Consider the following 20,479-nt stretch of genomic DNA (forward strand, 5'->3'; position numbering starts at 1 on the left):
TATGGTGATCCTAGAGAGCCTAAAAGCATGAGTGCTTCTTGATTTGATTTGGAGTGGGTGTGGGCGTTAAGCTTTTTTCCCCTCTCCTGCTGTATTGGTGTGATGAGTACATCATAGAGTAGAGGATGGTTTATTCCTCTTTCTGCCATCAGTGGAGCGGAAGCCTAAAGCTGTGAGTCCAGGGTCTGTGACCAGTTTTCGTAGTATTACAGGCATGAGAGCACTTAGGGCCTTTGGTCAGGAGATTGCTTTATTTATGACAAGTATGTGTTAGCAAAAGCGTGCAACATTGCTTGTGGAGAGAAAGAACTGAGTGCTGCCCAGCTCCAGAATTTGCTCTATGTACCCAGAAAACAGCTGGCTTGCTTAAATCTTTGATTACTTGTGGGTCATTACCGGTGGTTGCTTTTATTCTTAGGAGGAAATTGCCAATGACTTTGGTGAAAAATGGCTTTCCCAAGTGTTTGGAGCAGATGAATGAACCCGAAACTGCTTCTTGTGATAAATCCGTAAGTATGTGAGGCTGTATGAAGCTCACTGCTGTAACCAGCCAGTAATACTTCCATTGGTACTTTAACTATTAATAAACATGGGTTTTTTTTTTCCTCTGTGCACAAAACATGATGGTATTTGCTAAAGAAACTTGGTAATTAGTTAATTGCTTGAGTAACGCTTGCCTCTTTCCCTTTTCCTCGAGGGATGATCTGTCTTGCCTGGGAAGCAAGAAAATGTCCCAGTCTGATGCTTTTGCTGATTTTCTGCTTAACTTGCGGTAAGTCACTTGAACTTGGACATGCACTTCTTGAGCCTTACCTGCTACTGTGTGTAGTTGTTGTCAGCACTGGGGGAAGGTGAAGGGTGAAACTTGGCAGTTGGCCTGTTTACTCCTCTATACAAAAGGACACATGTTTGCAAGTTTGTGACAAATGAATTGTGAAGTTGACTGAGGTTTTGGGGTTACACCCCAAAGGAGGCTCTAGCCAATGCATGCATCAGTAAAGCATAAGTCCTGGGCAACTTGATTCCTACCCCCAAGAAAACCCAACCAACTGCACTCAGCTGCTTTTTTTGTGCAGGACACTAATTGTGAGTACTTTGCCCCTGTTTGGTATGTGGTAGAACCACTTACAGCAAAGGTTTGTCTCCAGCTTGTGAGCAAACCTCCCCTGCTTCCCCCTGCCCTCTCTGCAGCTGAGTTCTGCCAGCTCCAGGGTGGAGCACAGAGCTGCCTGCACAGGGGAGCATCCTCCTGTGAAGTCTGGAGCTGGATGAAGGGCTCTTCCCCAACCTTTCTCCAGCTCAGTGCCCAGCTGTGGTGCTCCAGGTAATGGTTGAGGTGGGCCTGGCACTCATGGGGTGGGGTGGTGGGGAAGAGGAGGCTGGCTGTACCACTCTTTGGAGGGCTCGTTGGTGAGCTGAACACAGCTGCTCCTGGGCTGGTGCCTAACAGCTTGTCTATCAGGTGGTGGTGGTGTTTGGTTACTAGTCAACAAAACCTTTGGTAGAGATTGTCTATGTGTGCCCTTTGGCTGAGGGCAAGGACTCCACTCATGAGAGGGGGCTGAGAGTTTTTTAACACAGGGGAGAGTCAACAAAGGATATTCTATTGTTTTTCTTGAGCCGGGGTTAGTTTTGCCTTCTCTTCTGTCTCTATTCCTATTCCCCTGTCACTTGTATAATTTGTTCCCAACTGCACCTGCTACGGGCCCTGTGCTCTCCCCGAGGTGTTTATATGGTACCTGCACGTGAGGATTTGATAAGGAGTTGTTGGAGTGACAAAGAGTGCTGATAGGTGAAAGCTGCAGTGATGACAGTAGTTGTTCAGTGTAACTGACTGCATGGATGACCACTGGTGGGCAGCAGCTGTCTCAGCCACTTTCCTGCCAGGGGGTGGGGGGAATATATTCAGGAGGGGTTTTACTTGGGTTAAAGCTTTGCTCTCTGGAGGTTCTGTTTTTCACCTGATGGAAAGCATCTACAGTGCTGCTGCTGAAGAAATGCTAGCAAGAGCCAGCCTGGCTGAGAGGGCCCCTTGCCTTGAAACCATGAATCGCTGCTGATGGCTTCTCAACTTGTTAGACCCGAGGATAAAGGTCTGTTTATCAAATAAAAATAGTAGCAAACAGGAGGATCATTGAGGTGGTGACTACTTAGGCATCATCCAAGGGTTTGTCATTGGGTTTTGCTTCAGAAATTATTTTCTTGGAGCGAGGCACCTGGCCTCTTAAAAATACAGTATGGTCCCTGGCAGACATCTCCTTGTATTGGTGGGGTGTTGACTTCCCTTCAGAGTACTTGGATGAGTAGGCTTACTGACACTCTTCACAAGCAGAGTGATGGGGTAGTGGCTTGACAGAAGTCGGGATTTGGTTGTAGTTGAGAACTGTTTTGTTGTTGTAATTGGTTAAACTTGTTTTGTTTGAGATACTGTGTGTTCTTGATGTAGAAGCACTAGAGTGATGCTGGGGAGGTATGTGCTTAAATTATGACTTAAATGAAATTGTCTTGTATATTACATCATTGCTTTAGTGTAAGTGAATTAAAATGATGCAATCAGTAGTAAGATGGATAGAATCTAACATAAATCCTAATCACTTGAGCCAGTGTTTCAGTTTGCTTTCTTGTTCTGGCAAAGTGAAGAACATACTCCCTGTTTCTCGACAGCTGTTTTGTGCTTCTCCAGGCAGGGGCTACCTGCTGCTGGGACTGTGCCAGCACAGTGATTGTGCGGAGGTGTGAACTGGTGGTGCCCGTGGTCCGAGCTGGGCACACGGGAGGTTGGAGCATGAGAGTTGTGCTGGAGTAATGCTGAGTTGGGATGAAGCGAAGTGCCTTTTGGAGAGGGCGCGACAGTGTTAGTATGAAGTCTGTGTGAGGTCAAGCTCCAACCATGTGCTACTAGTGCTTCTCCGAAGCAGAGATTCATAGAATTAATTCCTGAAGACAAAGGAGGAAGGCAAAGAGAATGGGCAAGAAAAGGGCTTTGTGGAATTAATAGTCCAAAAGCCTGACAGTATTTCTAGATAGTGCTAAACCATTTTGAAGATAACCAGCCAAAGTCATTAGTCAGAGCCATCTCATGTCGATTGGGAGCTGCCCTTCTACAGGATTTTCTAGTGGCGTACATGTCTAAATCATGACCTAAACAAACGGTGGCCGAGGTGAAGCATCAGTGCAAGCATTTATTTGGGCATTTTGCTCACTTCCACTAAAAAAAGTGTGTTGGGGGAAATAAACTGTGTAATAGCTGTGGGCTAGTGGAAACCAAATCACAAAAAATACTTCCATAAAACACAACCTCAATTTCAGAAGATGTTTGCTTTCAATAGCAGTTAGTAAATAGAGACTAAAAGCCTGCTGAGATCCTTCTTGTCCTTTAAAAGTACCTCTAAATATTGAAGGTAGGGAGCTACATGAAGGAAATTTGAAGCACATGTGATTTAAAACATGAAGTGTGGTGTTGGCCTTCAAAGCTCCTCTTTGAGGCAGAGCGTAGTTCCGGTAAGCGGCATGTGCAGTTAACACGTACTGTCCGTGTTCTTCCCCCTTGACAAGACCTGGTGTGCCCAGTTTGTGCCAGAAACTTGAGTCTGGCCCTGCTGCAGTTTCTGTGTTGATCTGCGGACCTTGTCCCATTGGTCGAGGTTGGGGCAAGCTGCTGGAGGATTAAGAACTTGTCCTGCTGAGCCAGGCGCTGTTCCCCAGATACTTTGGACATGGCTTCAGGAGGAAGGGGTAAAGCATGTGCTGCCCCTGGCTCGTAGGGGGTGTGGGGTGAAAGTCACGGGTGGCACAGGAGAAATAAAGCTGGAATGGCCAGAGGGCTGTGATACCCTTGACCTGCCGCACAGCACCAGGGCTGTGCCTTCTGCCAGGTTTGCCCCTAACCCCGGTGCCTGACCACTTGCCCGCAGGGTCTCAAAGGCACAGGGTTGGGGGGTGGTGGTTCTTCCTTGCCCCTGTCCACCAGACATTTCATGCAGGGATGGGTTAAAGAGGTGTTTCTTTCTGAGCCCTGAGAAACAGTTGAAGCGCAGTGTTTTCTGGGCTTGAAAGAAGCTCAGTGGGTTTGGTTGGGGCCTTGAAACCAGAGGCTACATGCTGTGATTCTGGAGCTCTACAAAAACTGAGACCTGCATGTTCAGTGCTTGAGAATGGAGGGTAGTCCTGTGTGTTTTGGGGCTTAGAAAAAGATTTAAGTGCTGCGTTTTTGGAGCTTGAAAAGGGAGGCCAAGTAATTTCTTTCTGAAGCTCAGAAAAAGACCAAGTCCTGTGTTTTTGGGACTCAAAAGCAGAGGGTGAGCGCTGCCTTTCTGTGACTCAGAAAAAGACTAGGTCGTGCATTTTCAGCGCTTGAAAATGCAGGCTAAGTCCTGTGTTTCTGAGGCTCAGAAAAAAAACCCAAGTGCTGCCTTTTTGGGACTTGGAAACAGAGGTTCAGTCAGCTGTTTTCAGCCCCCAAAATAGAGGCTTCGGGTGGACTTTGGGTGGGTGGGTTGGAGACGCCGGAGCTTCCCTCAGCTCCCCCCGCAGCGACCGGTCCCCGAACCGTGGGGCACAGCCCCGAGCCCCGGCCTGGCCCCACCACAGCTGGGTCCCTGCCCAGAAGCGCTGCTGGTGCACCCCTGCGCTGCCCTGCAGCAGGACACTCAACACAACCAGAAGCCGTAGGCAAAAACATTTTCTTCCCAAGCAACAGCCAAGCGCATCGGAGATGTGAGGCGCAGCCGCAACCCAGACCTCACTGCAGCTTGGGAGCGGAGCCAGCCCCAATCTGCCTCGCAACAGGACTAGTACCAGCACCAGGGGCCACAAGCAAGGCATGTTTTCCTCCTCAGCGACAGCCAGGCATGGCGTCCTCAGCTCACATGCGTTTGGGGTGTTCCTGCGTGCCTGACCCTACCAGATGCCCCCAGACCACAGCACGGCTGCCCGCCCACTTCAGAGCACTCACCGGACGCTTCTTCCTGTGTCGGCATGCCCCGCTGCTGCCCCTTGTCAGGGCTGTGCTCCTCACCCTGGCCCAGGCTGAGCCTTTCTGCTGCTTGGCTGCTCCCCTGCACCATTGCCTGTGCTGAAAAAAACCCTCATGAGGAAGCGGCCGCAGCATTGCAGCCGGGAGGACACAGCTCTTGCTCGAGCAGGAGCTCCTGGCCTCAGTGCCCAGCCTGCACCATGGCAAACCGAGAGGTGACATTGGACCTCGCCGCTTCAGAGTGGCCGAGCATCACGGCAGCTCCCAATGAGGATCTGCCTGCAGGGGCAGGCAACCAAGACACAAGCAGGCGCAGCGGTACAGCCGGATGCTTGGCATCACCGAAACAGAGTGAACAAACAGCTGCTTGACACAGAGGCTGGAGCTGCCCTCCTCAAATGCTCCTCTGTGGGAGTGCCCAGGGGAGCTCGCTGTGTGCAGGGGTTCCTGGGGCCAAAGCTCCTTCCCTGAGATACCGTGGGTGTCGCAGGAGCAAGGAGCCTGGCCAGGATGTCCCTGCTCCACTCCCCCGGCCATCCCCAACCTTGGCTGCACAGAGGCTGCTGCTGGCAGCTGGGACTCCCATGCTCCTCCCATGGCTGCTCCCTGCAGGCAGCAAAACCCGTTGCTGAAGGCAAACGCTGGTTTTGAAGACGTTCCCTCCCCTCCTGCACCGATTCTGCCACTGCAGGCTGAGGCCCTGTTTCATGCGTAACTTACTGGTGTCCTCAGCCATGGGCCAAGTCCATCCACGAGGTGCCCCGGCGAGGACAGATGTGACACCGGGTCACTGTTTGGTCTCCTTCTGTACCATGAGACACGTATTCATCCTCCAGGCAGGCACCAGCTGTAGGGGATATATGCTGTAGAGCAGGACAAGAGGCCCCATCCTGCTTTCTGTTGGAGCCGTGCAGGGACGGCAAGGCAGTCTGGGCTGTCAGCACGACCTGGGGACGGCAGCTTGTTTCCTTCACCCCACTGGGAGTCAAGCCTGGGAGCTGCAGGCTGAGATACACCTGTGCGCAGGGTGTGCTTGTACTCGCTGCTGGGCCCTGGCTGCCGAAAGGCCTCGTCCATCCCCTGCGGGTGCCGGAAGGCCTCTCTGCATGCACCGTCTCCCCGTGGCAACAGCTGAAAAGAGAGCTATTTCAACATCACAGACAACAACCCTCACATCATTGACCCCTAATCACTCTGCTGGAAAACAAGCAGTGGAGACATGTGGGGTTAGGTATAGGAAAGCTCCAGAGAAGGATCACGGAAAACAAAATATTCTAGCTGAATGGGGACAGAGACAGCTTATCCAAACGTTAACCCTCTCAGTAAGGCATGACTAACTGATGCCTTCAAACTAAGCATTGCTTTCAAGGGTTTCAGACAAAAAATAAGAGGATGTTAAAAAGTGTTGCATAATTACAAGAACTGCTAAATTCAGTTCAAGTGTCAGGTTTATGTGTTTCAAAAGAAGAAATGGAACCCTGTGGATAAGAGCCAGGACAGGAAACTGGAGAACAGTCGTTGAAAAACATGAGCTAGGCAGCAGGTTAAAGTACAGGAACAAACATGCCATTTGAAGGCCCCATGGTAACCCGGGACACCTACAGAGAGGTAATATAAATCACTACTGGTCACGCTCTTAGCTGCTCCCGTCTGCCTTGTGTCACACAGAGGTCGTTGTCTGTGCCGGCCCTGCGGAGCCTGCAGCTCTGCGGTGCTCAGCTTTGCTTCAGCTGCTCTGGTTGTCTCATCCTGTGTGAAATAGGAAGGGGAACAAATGCATATGGAATGTGAAAGGGGACAAGTATAATACTTCCCTCCTCTTTTATGTTACAGGTGAACTGCCATGGCTGCGAGCCCACGTTAAGGACACGAGAAAATCTTGATCAACCAAGGTGATGAACGCAAGATCCAAGGTTATTTCTGCCTCCCAAGAGGAGAAGTCCTGTTTCCTTTGGCAGGGAAGGCGGTGCCTCCTCTTACGGACTGTCCTCGTGAAAGCAGCAAGTGTGATCTACTGCCGCTATAGTGGGCAATATAAAGAATGAATGGGATCAGTCACCGGGACAATTTCTGTGTTGGGGTGCCAGCAGTGATGCCGAGATGCTCTCTGATGTCAAGGCCACGTGCTGCACCTGGGTGAACATGAACCTGAATTGAACCGAACAAAGCCTTCTGGCTCCAGGGGCTGGAGGTGGCTAGGACCCTGAGCTGTCCAGGGGAAATACCTGATTCTGGGATTGTCTAAAATCAAGCTGTAACTGCATCCACCTGGGGACATGTAACATTGCTGAAGGAGAAGCATTAAACCTGGAAACAAGTTGCCAGCCTGACAGTGGCTCATACTGAGCACAGCCGTGAGCGGCTGACACTGCCACCGCACAGCCCCAGCCAGCAGCGCAGGAAGCAACAGTGTGAATAGCCACCTGAGCAGGAGCACCAGCAGCTGCCACGAGCGGGCAGAGACACGAACCCGAGCGGTTAGCTTCAGGCACAGGATCTGTAACGGAGCCTCCTGCAACCACGCCGCAGCACCCTCACCTTCACACCCAACCGCCTGCGTGTTTCCAGTTGCATCGCTAACAGCACAGACGGATCCGCAGCGCAACGTGTGCCCCACTGCACGCTTTTGTGCCAGCGTTATTGCTGTGGACAATTACCTGTGGGACCAAGAAAAAGCACCAGGAGGTCCAGGTCACCAGCAATGTTCCCACCAGTGAGTTTGAGGAATTGGGGTTTCTGACAGCACGGGCACCTCCTCAGCCAAAGCCCGGCATCTTGACGGCAATGGGCAGCGAAGCCGCATCCCCTGGCCTCGCTGGCCGATGGATTCCCAACAAGTGAGAGAAACGCAGCCAGGAGCAGGCGCTGGGCCTCAGCCAGAGCCCAAGGCCAGCGGCCACCCCATCATGGCTACCGACCCCCACAGGTACGAGTCGTGTGCCACAGCGGGGGTGTGTGGTACCAGCCTGCGAGGGCTGCTGGGAGGTGATGGAGTGCCAGGGCCAGTGTCCCTGTCCCTGTCATCGCACCCCTGCCTTCTCTCACCCCGTGGCTCGTGTCAGGGGCCTGTAATGCATGGGAAATGGGGTGATTTGGTACTGCGGGAGAATCAGCCTGTGAGAAAAATGGGAAACCAAGATCACCTTCCCCTGCTGTGGCTCCTTGTGTCGGTCACTCTCATCTCATCTCTCCCCTGGGCTATCTCCCTTGGCACAGCCCCGGACCCGGGTCAGGCCTGCTCCCTAGCTCCCCAGGGATGCCCCCACCCGTGGCTACTGTGTGTGTACCCCCTGTGCGGGACCGGGGGAAGGTTTAGGGGGGCAGGAAGGGAGGTAGCAGTGGAAGGGGACCGTGGGGAGGACTGGGGCAAGTCGCACTCGTACCCAGGTCTCCCCAGTTAGGGATGGCACGGGGCTGGACACACGGAGGAAGCCCCGGAACGGCTTGTCACGGACAGACAGAGAACAGCACTCGGCCCCGGTGGCCAGGGGCCGGCACCGAGCAGCAGAGCGAGCACCACCGGTAGACCGGGGAGTGGGAGCAGTGGGACGGGTTGGAGATGTCAGAGCGAAAAGTACCGAGAACCGGCCGCGGAGGAAGGACGAGTCCCGCAGCGGGCGACAGCGCTGCTCCTCCGGCCCGGCCCGCGCTGAAATGGGGGCGGGGGCGGGGCGGGGGGCGGCGCTCCGCCCGCTGCGGTTCGCTGGGCTCGGGGCCGTGCGGCAGCCGGAGCTGCGCCGGGGCGGGTGAGAGGCCGCGGGCGCGGCGGGTCTCGGAGGTGGGATCCCCCGGTCGGAGCCTCCGCTGGCGGGTTCGGGTTCTCTTCTCCTGCGGCTGGCGAGGGCAGAAGCGGCCGCCGGCCGAACACTGCCGCGGGGTCTGTCGGGGCGTTTTGGAGCCGAGCCGGTGTCCAGCTGGGGGGAGCAGGCGCAGCCCCATCCGGCTCTCAGCGGCTCCTCGTTGGGGCCGGGCGGCCTCTGCTGCTCCCGGCGCCGCTCGGGCAGCGGCGGCTCGGGGGGGCTCCTGCGGTGCCGGGCGGGTCCCGGTGCATGCACGGGCGGGGAAGGGTCCCGGCTGCCGCCGCCCGGGGTTCCTGGAGGCGGGCTGGGCTGCACTACCGGGGCGGCTGGGCACGGTTCCCCGCGAGGGTGCTTCGGCCTGGGGGCGTTGGGGGTGCGGGCCCGGCGGTGCCGGTGATGCCGGAGAAACAAAGCCTGAAACGGCAATAACAAAGCGGTGCCCTGCCTGTGCTGGTGCTTCTCTGCAGAGGTGTGGGGCCGGGTCCTCCGCAGTTCCCAAGCCCTCCCTGAAATTGCATGTGGGGCCCTGGGGGTGCAGGGCTGTGGGGTGGCTGTGCTCCCCTCACCCCTCAGCATTGCGCATGGGGACTGCAAAGGGGGTCAGAAAGCAGGCGGGGTGAACTGGTTTGGGGCTTGAAAATGGAGACCAGGTCTCCTGTTGTTGGGGCTTGAAAACAGGCTCATGTGGCTGATTTTGGGGCTCTGAAACAGATGGAGTCGTGCATTTTCAGGATCTGATGGAGGGAACCAAGTCATGTGGTTTGGGCTCAGGAACAGAGGTTAAGTGCGGGATTTTTGGGACTTGAGAACAGGCTCAGCAGCTGGGTTTTTGGACTCGGAAGTGGGCACTGAGTGGGCCGGTTTGGGGGCCAAAAGCAGAAGCCAGTTTGGCTGTTTGTGCAGGGGGCTGGGAGGCCATTGGGGGCTGTTGGGGAAAGCAGGGGGTGGACAGGGCGCCTGGACCCTCCCCAGACTTGGGGGTCTGGTCGCGTCGGACCCCGAAGTTTGGGAGCCTGGCATGTACCGGGCCCAACTCAAGGTCTGAGGTGGTTTCTGGGGGGAAGGGTGCTCTTCAGCCTCTGCACACCCTGTTCAAGTCCAGCTCTTCTTTGTACGCTGCTTAGAATAGTTATTAAGTAATTAATCATACAAACTAATTAATACTTATACAATGTACAGCTATGACACTTAATAGTAATACTCAAGTTATGACAGCAATTGATTTATGATCTTGTCAAAAGCCCAGACTGCTGGAATTAGCTGGTGCTTGTAAGGAGAAGCAGCTGAGAAAAACGGGAGCTTCACTGCAGAGCTGTGGCTTCAATTAGCCAGAACTGTAGCAAGCAGGAGCTGGAATGAGATGGAGTGTCCACTGTCTGGAGCATGCGTTAGCCAGAGCCAAAATTACCTGCAGCTGTAATGAGCAGGAGCTGCAATGAGCTGGAGCGTCTATTCGCTGGAGCATCCGTCGGCTGGACTGCACTCCCAGCACGGCTGAAGAGCGGCCGGGCGCAGGCAGGGCTGTCCCCAGCAAGGCGCTCCGAGCAGCAGGGAGGCGAGTCGTCCTTCTGCCAGCGGGGAGCCCGGCCTCTTCCCTCGGGGATTAAATCCACGCCATGCATCTCTCTCTGCGTGGAGGGTCTCTCCCGGTCCTGTTCCCGAGGGCAGAAGTGAGGTGGGGGTCCCCCGGCTCTCCCGGGGCAGCCCTGCTGTGAGGGGGCGCAGGCAAGGCGGCAGCACGAGGCAGTGGCGTCTCCTCGGTACCTGGCAAAGGGGAGAGAAACTGGCCAGCCCCGCACGGCCCCCGAGCAGAATCCTCCACTGTCTTTCACCGTTGGCTGGCTGTGACAAACAGGTTCATTTTTTGCCTCCTCTTTTCCCAGTGTCACCTTCTGTGTCTTATGAAGAAAATCCTGTATGGATTATTCCCATTGGTGCTCAGGCGATCGCACGTATGGGGCTGGGGGAGCAGGGAGAAACATTTGCGGGTTCAAGGACGCTACAGATAGTCCACGTCAAACCCAGAGAAAAGGCAAATGTGCTGCCAGTGCAGAAAGGCTGATGAAAAATTGCAGTTAACGGAGCATGCCTCGTTCCCGAATTGGTCCCTTGGTAGTTATGAATGTTTTCCTTTCAGGTAAAAGAAGGAACTTCCGTTTGTGATAAATTAAGAGTTGCCTGTTACCTTCTTTAGGGTCAAGTGGTTCTCTTCTGTTTGTTCATACAGATTTTATGGGCAAGTTGGAAATAGCCTTTTATTTTTGTATGCATAACTAAATTTTTAGTAATACGTGGTGTCAGTATAGTTAATTTTTGAGCACCTAGATGCCAGTAGAAATGTAATGAAGGCAACATGATGGAAACTGATGTTTAAACTTGATTTATGTTCCCTTTTTTTTTTTATTACGGTGTTGATGGCATGTTGTCCTGTGGCTCGGTCCACATTCTGTTCCGTGGAGCCTTCAGTCTAGGACTTTTATGTAAAAAAAGTTCGTCCTTCCAAAAAAGGACTAGTCATTTGTAGGATTGAGGTGTAGACTTGGAGAGTCTCTTAAGTACGTGATCAGAATTAAAGCCAAATTTCACTTAATAGTGCTGCTGTTTGTCTTCACTTTCATTAATTTCCCCTCCGCTCCATCGTGGTTGGGAGCTCTGAATCATGATGTTTTTTCAGTCTAACACCTCTTTTTCCCCAAGAGATGCTACATTTAAAAGTTAAATTAGTTTCCTCACAAATGCATAAGTCAATAAAATTGAGTTACGATTATTAAATCCAAAAAATGAAACCGGCCTTACAGATCTGGACTATTTCTGAATGTGTATTCATCACATGCAAATGTCATTGGGATACAGATGATCTGCACTTCATGCTCTGACAAGACAATATGCTGAGGCAGGGATGAGCTCCGAAAGAAGGAAAAAAAAAAAAAAAAGATACAAGGTCATGGGGGGTTTTTTTTGTTTGTTTTGCATGTGTGTGTTTTTTCTGTGCGTGGTTTTTTTAAAAAGAGTGCAATGTTGACTGGTGCCAGCCTGCAGAGTTCTTTTGCTGCCTGACCTCTCCTTTCCTTTCACTCCTCTTTCATGGCTGTAATTGTCATCTGGATAATTTTTGAAGAGCAATTACGTTACTTCCCTGTGTAAATGTGTTGGTAATAGCAGGAAGGTAAATGCTTGAACCAGTAGCGAGTAACTCGGCTACAAGTAGAATTTCTGAAGAAAGAACAACAGTAACAGCAAGCAAATAGCAAATTAACAAAAAAATTGTGTGTGCGTCAAACGCATCAAAGTTTTATTGCCAAATGTTGTTTGTCAGTATGTCCCAAATGGCTAGCTTTGGTAAACATAAATTGTCAGGAAGTTCAGGGTTGTGTGTGGCAAAACATGTCCCTCTGTTTGTGTCCTGCTACATAAATAGCACCAGTCAATAGCGAGTGCAGTGGCAGGGCTGCTGTTCTCTGCTCTCAGTATTGCCATGGTAGTGCTGCGATATTTAGGCCTAACAGATGGGTTTAGGAATGGAAGGAGAACGCCTGTTTTCTCTAAGGGCTATGAATGCTGACCCTTTTCTCTGTGCATGCGATGGAGCTGTTGTATTTTTCTCCCTTGTTCCTGGTCTAAGTATTTCTGAAGCTGTTGCTGCTGTGGGTTTGCAATTTGTGTTACTACGTTTTTGTAGAGTTCTAGTTATGGATCGCTTCTGCTGCGGCAAAGCGTCGAGATACGGTTTCCAGTTTAAAGCTTCAGAAACTACATTCATGGAAATTCAGCGTAGGTGGAACTGATGTGGCGCGTGCAGCTGTGCTCGCGGGGATGCTCAGTGGCTCCTCATCAGAACGGGAACGTGTGTGTGGGCATCCGTGGGGTTGCGCTCTGGGTCTGAGAGCGTGCCGTGTTTTTGCTGTTGGAAGATGGAATAGAGCGTTTGCCTGTTAAATCTAAGGACGGTCAAAAGCTGGGAGGGGCTGTAAGCGGGTTTGGTGGCACAACTGCAGTTTTAAAAGATCTCGACTGTTTGGAGAAACGGCCTGGAAAAAATCGTTCCTTTTTTGCAAGGAGGCAGTTCACAAGGACAGATGGGTTGCTGTAGTCTTTAATGAAAATATTCAACTTGGGATGTATAGGGTGAGGAAATCTTGGCTATACGCAGGCTTGAGAAAATGTACGTAGATATCTGTCTGTCACCAGCGTGTATCTAGGAAAGTGAGTTCTAGTGAAACTAAAGCTGCCAATGAGTCAAAAAAAGGCACGGTTGTCTGAAAAATGCAAAAGTTCTAGTGGCCTGTATCAACAACTGTACCAAAGATGATGCAAAACGCTTTTTCCTCCACTCGGCTGTAGTCTTCACAAACCTCCACAAAAAAAGGAAGCTTTAGATTCCTACTCAGCTTTATGCTAAAGGGTTTTTTCCCCTCTCAGCTGCATGTCAGCTGCCACCATTTCACTGTGGTCGCCCTTTCTTCTGCCATGAAAGTACCAGACAGATGGAAAGAATCCATAGCGGTCTGCAAATACAAGGTACGTCTGTGATGTGTGTCTGCATTTTTCCTAAGGTATTTGTAGTATGGACTTTAACATTGAGAATGTGCTGGCTCTCCTTCTATAGTTTTCCTATGAAATGTTTTAACGCAGATACTAGAAAAAAAAAAATAAGGTCTGTTCTGGAGCATGTTACGCCTGTGCAAAGCTTACTTCCCTCTGTGTATTTTCTCTTCCTGAAAGCATAATCTTCTGTTTCTGTGCGCTTACTATTAAATGATACTGTGAAAGTAATTTTCTACTAAAAGAGGAAACAAACTGTTTGTAAGAGTTCAGATGTTCAGAAGAAACAGACTTTGTTTTCATGGTAAAAGCTTTATGCTTTTTTAATCAATAAGTTTTTGAGATACCTTATAGTAGCACTCAAACCTTACTGAGATAGTAGCATCTGTACTAAAAGCAGTGAAGGTCAAAGAAGAGACACGGACAAAACAGGACAAACTGGTGTCGCTTCTGCGTGTTTTCCGGGCTTTCCCAAGAAGCATGAGCAGCTTTGCAACTAGTGATAGTGAGTCCTGATGTGTTTTTGGTGAGTCATTGCTTCAATAATGTCCTTTTTACTTAACCTACAGTGTGTAATTTTTTGTTTCAGTTGGAAAGAGATTGTCCAGAATGGAAATCCTTCTCATTCAAACAAGTTGCATTTTATGAACTTCCCATCAGAGTGGATCTTCAGAGATGATGTACTTGGCTGTAGAAGTCACCAGCAGCAAGACACTTCACGCTCTTTTTAAAAAAAAAACAACAAACCCAAGAAAAAGTTTACTTCCTTGCAAAGACACAAGCACAGCACGTGTTCCAAAAGTCGATGGCGTCACTGGTCTCTGGGTTCTCAGCTGTAGCAGTTGACATATCGTAAAACTGCGTTCCTCTGCATGCTTCAGTACAGCCAAAAGCATTAGTAAATCTGCTAGTCCTTTTTGGTAGCCGTATGTATTGCAGCACCGGGAATTTGGGTTTTTTTTCTTTTTTTTCCCCCGAAAGTAAAACCATATGGGGGATCTCTTATCTCACTGGTTTTTCTGTCATAAATGAAACTTTAAAAAAAACTTAAATTGTATAACTCGCAAATTGACTTGCATCGTTTAAACCGTAACTGCCAAATAGCTATAGCATACAATTTATTAGGTGTATTTAAAAGCAGTTAGGTATTTGTTCTCAATCTTTAAAAAGACAGGCAAATGAATGTTACGGGGTTTTTTTCCCAGTATTTTGATGGAGCGCTCTGAAGTACTTTATTTCTGTCTGGCTTTCAGTGGCGCATTTCCCTGGCAGTTCGGTAGCATCTCTCTTGGGCAGTGCAGCTGGCCAGATGTCCATCCTAATTGGGTAACATACAAAAAAAACCCCTAGTCAACTTACAGCTGTGTATTTTGGAGATAGATAATTTAATGGTACCAATTAACAGCTGTGCAAGTTAAATTAATGCAAAAGGCAACTCAAATACTTGTGTAAGGTTTTTATTGGGTATATATAAACATATGCACACCTCGTTAGTATAAAGTGTGTTACTGAGATTTGTTCTTCATTTTTAGTTTTACTCTTTAAAGTTTTATGCTTCACTTTGAGCTTTATTGACCAAGCAAGCAAGATGTGCAGCAGCAGCGCAAGGGCTGTAGCTGTTGGGATGGATCTGTAAGCGTAGATTCTGATGATGGTACAACCTGGTCCTGCAGCCTCACAGGGTTCTCTCCCTGCAGCAGTGCTGTAAGGAAGGGATGAGACATTTTCCAGCAGCAGCAAGAGGATTTACTTTTATGCTGAGAATGTGTTCAAAATCATATCAGTTCGTCTTAATACTGATATTAAGTGTTCACATCACTCTGGCTTTTAAAGGATGTTCTTGTGTTTGGAGCTGACCTGTTTACCTAGAATCCTCCTCCAGCTCAACTGTTATCCTATCCCTTGTTCTGACTGAATTCCTGTACTTCTGTGTTATTTTTTAATATGCTGAAATATAATTTGGGATTTTTGTTTTTCAGATGTGGTGGTCTAAGTGTGTCGTGATGCTCACTAGATACCCCCCAGCCCAGGTTAGCTTGCCGCTGTCGGCAGCGGGTGCCCCGCAGGTGCGGCAGCAAGGGCTGTGTTGGGGGGGAGAGTCCGGGGCCAAGGGGACCGGGGGCGTCTGTTGCCCTGGGGAGCCCCTCCCAGCGTGGGAACGGAGGGGAAACATCGCAGAGCAGAGCCTGAGCAAGGGATGTGGCACCGTCCTCTGGCACACTCACCCTCCCCATGGGGCAGCAGCCAGCCTGCGGGACAGGGGCTGGGGGGGCTACAACCCTTTGGGGGGCTGCCCCACCTTCTTTTTCTAGTGGAGCCCCCTTTTTGGGGGGAGGCGTGTACATATGTAACTGGTGGTATTACAGTAACAAGCTGTTGGTTGGGGCTGTTCCCCTTGTTTTGTGCCTTTTTTTGGGGTGAATAAAAAGGAGGTGGGGGGATCGGGGGGGGGTGATGATGTCATTTGGGGCACCCCAGTGTCACCAGGGAGGGCGATGATGTGGCAGAGGAGCAGGTGAGTGGTGGATGGGCGGGGTCACAACCCAAAAATGCCTGAAAAATCATGGGTGGAGGGTTTAAAAAATATTAAAAACTCTAAATATGGGTGTGAGGTGTTGAAATAAAAAGGTCTCATTTTTATATATATTGAAAAATAATGTTCTTTTATATATATAAAAGGATTTCAAACTAAAACCCTTTATTATATAAAGGATTTTAGAATATAAAAAAATTTCTAAACAGAGTTTTAAAATACAAAACCCCTCATGTATATATACATGAAAAAATGAAGGGCCTTAAAATGCAAAAAAGATATATTGTGTATATGAAGGAATTTAAAATAGCAACAAGCCTGAATAGGTAGATCTATCTACACTTACTATGTATTACATAGTAAGTCTAAATGGAGATTCTCAGTCAGTCAGTCAAAGTGGAGATGTCTAAGAAGATGCTTAAGTGTCAAACTACCTGATAGGTCTAAAGACATATGGTCAAAATAGATATTTTATATAATAAGTGGAAATAGATAAAAGTGTAAACAGAGATAATATGTAAGTCTAAATAGATATTCTATATAAGTGGAAATAGATACATGTGTCAATAGAGGTAATATGTGTATGTCTAATGGATATTCTATATAATATGTGGAAATAGATATATGTGCAAATATGTATCTGTCTAAATAGATATTCTAGATGATCTGTTGCAGGTTATCCCAGGTGAGTTACCTGCTGTGCATTATCCCGGGTGGACCCCCTGGTGTAGGTGATCCCCACGCATGTCCCCCCATGCACCTTTCTACCCACACATGCCCTCTGTCCCTGTCCGTCCCCCCACTTCATGTGTGTCTCGTCTCCCCTGTCCCCCTCTGCGTGTCTCTCTGCCATTCCAAATGCTTTCCATGGAAACGTCCCCCTGTGCCAGGTTTTCCTGTGACATGCCCCCTGCATCCCCTGCCCTCCTGTCTCGTCCCCCCACTCCCCCCCTTCCCTCCTCTCCCCCCTCTGCCCCTGCTCTACTCTGCCCCCCCCATAACCCCTCTGCTTCTGGACCCCCACCTGCCCATTGCCCCCCACCCAAACTCAACACCCCCACTCACCCATTTCCCTACACCCCACTCCCATCCCGCGCGCCCTCCTGCTACGTTTTGGATCTGTGCTGGAAACGGCGTGCGTAACGCAGGGATGCGCTGGCTGCTGCTGAGCAGCGCTTGCACGGCGCCGGGGCCTGCTCTGCTCCTCACGCCGCCCCACCAGCGACAGGCTGGGGGTGCACAGAGAGGTGGGACAGCTGACCAAAGGGGGTCATTCCAGGCCGTGTGATGTCATGTTCAGTAGTAAAACTAGGGGGGAGGTTGGCGGGCGGGGGGCCGCTGCTCGGGGACTGGCCGGGCATCGGTGGGTTGGTGGTGAGCAATTGTTTTCATTTGTATTGCTTGTCTGTCTTGGGTTTTATTTTTCTCTCTGTTGTTTCTTTTTTCCTCTTTTCCTTACATGTGGTGGTTGCTGTTGCTTGTTGTTCAACTATTTTTATCTCAACCCATGAGTTTTCTCACTGTTACCCTTCCGATTGTCTCCCCCATCCCACCGAGCAGGGGAGGAGCGAGCGAGCGGCTGTGTCGTGCTTAGTTGCCGGCTGGGGTTAAACCACAACACAAGGTTAGTTGCAAGCCTTGCCTCCCTAATGCTTGAGGCTCTCCATGGTATTCCTACCATCTTGATAGGCCATCCTTGTTCTTTGTTGCTGCTTTATAGTGCGTTTTGCTCTGTAAGCAGCAGTACTCAGGCTGTGCAAGCATACCTGTCTTCCAGCCTCTGGGAAGTAACTCTGCCAAAGACAAAGAGTGAAACAGCCATGGCACAATGTACAGCATTTCTGCTTCTCAAGGCACCCAGCAGGCCCCTTTCTCTCGCCTCTTGCTCTGTCTAGCTAGGCTGGAAGGCACGGTTGTTGCAGAAACTGCTACACCCGGTGGCTCCTCCTCAGGTTGTTAGCTTTGCCTGAGGTCACTGACTGCACGGGGGGCAGGCAGCTTGGAGAGCTTTACACCAAGTTGTTCCTTTCCCCTTTCGGCAGCAGCGGTTGTGCTGCTGGTACAGGCAGCCGCTTTCTCAAGGGCAAGAGGCTGGGACGACAGCAGGCTGCTGCGCACTCCGGTCAGACTAAGATGCTGTTCTTTGGGGACCCGGTGCAGGGAAAGCTGAGGTACGTTCTGCACTGCCGATGGCCCTTCACAAGGGAACCGTGCTCTGGTTTTAGCAGAAAAAGGTGTTGGTCACAGGCAGCCACGTATCTCTGTGCACGGCTATTTGGCAGTTGTCTTGCTTGTTCAAGTAGAGGCGTATTTCTTGCCTTGCAGTCTTGGTGCCAAAACAATCAGGGGTTCAAGTTACAAAAGCCTTCTGCCATCAAAGCAAGATGACAGCTAGATTTCTACCATCACTGTATTTCAGCTGTGTTGCTAGCTGAAAATGGCTTGCAGGCCAGGAGATATTTAGAGGGGTCTGAACTAAAGAAACTGAGTGGTGAAGTGTTTGTTTTAAGGAGGCAAATCAGGCAGCCAAAGGAACTGAGCTGCTCACCCGACACAGTGGCATAACAGCCCATCCAGCCTACCAAGTATTGTGTGTTGCGGGCAGCAAAGTGCAACTGCAATGCTCGGTGGCAGGAGGGGCAAGGAGTGCACAGCTACACTCCTGTGCGGAGCTAAGATGGAACCTCCAGAGCTCTATGGTCATCTGGTGAGGACATCTGATACACCAACGTGTCCAATTACTTTGCATGCTGGAGGACAGGGGGGTAAGTAACATCATGCAGTGTGTCTGATCTAACTGACAGGCCCTGCAGAGGAAGCCTTGTGTGTGTGCAGGATTTAGGAGAGCAGAGTACTGATAACACAGAGGTGAGGAAAGCTGCAAACACCACAACAGAGCCCAAGAATCACCACTGTATCACTCGTGCACATCAGCCAGTTGCATCGGGTCTGGTGGGACAGGCTCTTTCCAGATAAATATAGCTGTGTCTGTCACACAAAGCAGCTTGCAGTGTCTTTTCGCATGCCTGCGGGATGTCAGCTGTGTTGCCTTTCTTCTTTTTTTTTAAAAAATATCCAGTCAGTGATTACTTGCTGTGGTCACTCTCACAACCCGATGCCTCATGCCAATGGATACAGCAATCCCTGGGGTTTATGCTGGGGGAAAAAACACCTGTTGTGTGGGTTCCCTCTGCTGCTCTTCCTCCCTGGGGAACGGGGTGGGGGGCACGGACAGAACAACGCAGCCTTTTGAAGCAGTCAAAGGCGAAGGCCTTGAAATGCTCGCAGCACTTGGATGCTGTTTGGGATATAGGCAATGAATAGTACTGCCTGGGCTGCCAGCGGGAAAAGGGCACAGAAACATAAGCCCTGTAGCCGCGGGCAGCCGTTACCGCCGTCAGAGGGTACAGAGCGGGCTCGCCGCGCGGTGGTTTCGCGCCCGATAGCGAACCCCGCAGGCAATAACCGAGGCGCTGCTGCCACCAGCCGGCCGAAGGGCGGTACTGCAGCTCGGGCGCCGCGCATGAGCGGTGCCGCGCTTGGCTGGGCTCACTGCTGCCGCCCGGCGACCAAACTTGGGTACTGCAGCCTGGGATCAGCGCATGCGCAATGGCGAGCTCCGCCGTGCTCGCTGCTGCCGCCGGCCGACCAAAAGTCGGTACTGCAGTTCAGGAGCAGCGCATGCGCGGTGGCGAGTTTTCCCCACGCTCGCTGCTGCCGCCCGCCGACCAAATTGGGTACTGCAGCTCTGGAGCTGCGCATGCGCAGTGACTCGCATTGCAGCGCTCGCTGCTGCCACCCGGCGACCAAACGTCGTACTGCAGCTCGGGAGTCGCGCATGCGCACTTACGCGCCGAGTAGTGCTCGCTGCTGCCACCCGGCGACCAAAATTGGGTACTGCAGGTCGGGAGCAGCGCATGCGCAGTGGCGAGCTTCCCCCACGCTCGCTGCTGCCACCCGGCGACCGAAATGGGGTACTGCAGCTCTGGAGCCACGCATGCGCAGTGCGCGTCGAGTAGTGCTCGCTGCTGCCACCCGGCGACCAAACGTCGGTACTGCAGCTCGGGAGTCGCGCATGCGCACTTATGTGCTGAGTAGTGCTCGCTGCTGCCACCCGGCGACCAAAATTGGGTACTGCAGCTCGGGAGCAGCGCATGCGCAGTGGCGAGTTTTCCCCACGCTCGCTGCTGCCACCCGCCGACCGAAATTGGGCACTGCAGCTCTAGAGCCGCGCATGCGCAGTGACGCTCAAGTAGTGCTCGCTGCTGCCACCCGGCGACCAAACGTCGGTACTGCAGCTCGGGAGTCGCGCATGCGCACTTATGTGCTGAGTAGTGCTCGCTGCTGCCACCCGGCGACCAAAATTGGGTACTGCAGCTCGGGAGCAGCGCATGCGCAGTGGCGAGTTTTCCCCACGCTCGCTGCTGCCACCCGCCGACCGAAATTGGGCACTGCAGCTCTAGAGCCGCGCATGCGCAGTGACGCATCAAGTAGTGCTCGCTGCTGCCACCCGGCGACCAAACGTCGGTACTGCAGCTCGGGAGTCGCGCATGCGCACTTACGCGCCGAGTAGTGCTCGCTGCTGCCACCCGGCGACCAAAATTGGGTACTGCAGGTCGGGAGCAGCGC

At 51.4% G+C, this 20,479-nt stretch overlaps 1 long non-coding RNA gene across 1 annotated transcript; it reads left to right on the forward strand.

The window, feature by feature from the left end:
• Positions 1-423: 423 nt before the first annotated feature.
• LOC127016150 (uncharacterized) lies at positions 424-15,295 on the forward strand. Its single transcript, XR_007766437.1, has 4 exons — positions 424-509; positions 698-772; positions 6,809-7,901; positions 13,907-15,295. It is a non-coding gene; the product is annotated as an uncharacterized LOC127016150 (long non-coding RNA).
• The last annotated feature ends 5,184 nt before the right edge of the window (positions 15,296-20,479 follow it).

This window comes from Gymnogyps californianus, chromosome 4, assembly GCF_018139145.2.
Source record: "Gymnogyps californianus isolate 813 chromosome 4, ASM1813914v2, whole genome shotgun sequence".
Classification (NCBI taxonomy): domain Eukaryota; kingdom Metazoa; phylum Chordata; class Aves; order Accipitriformes; family Cathartidae; genus Gymnogyps; species Gymnogyps californianus.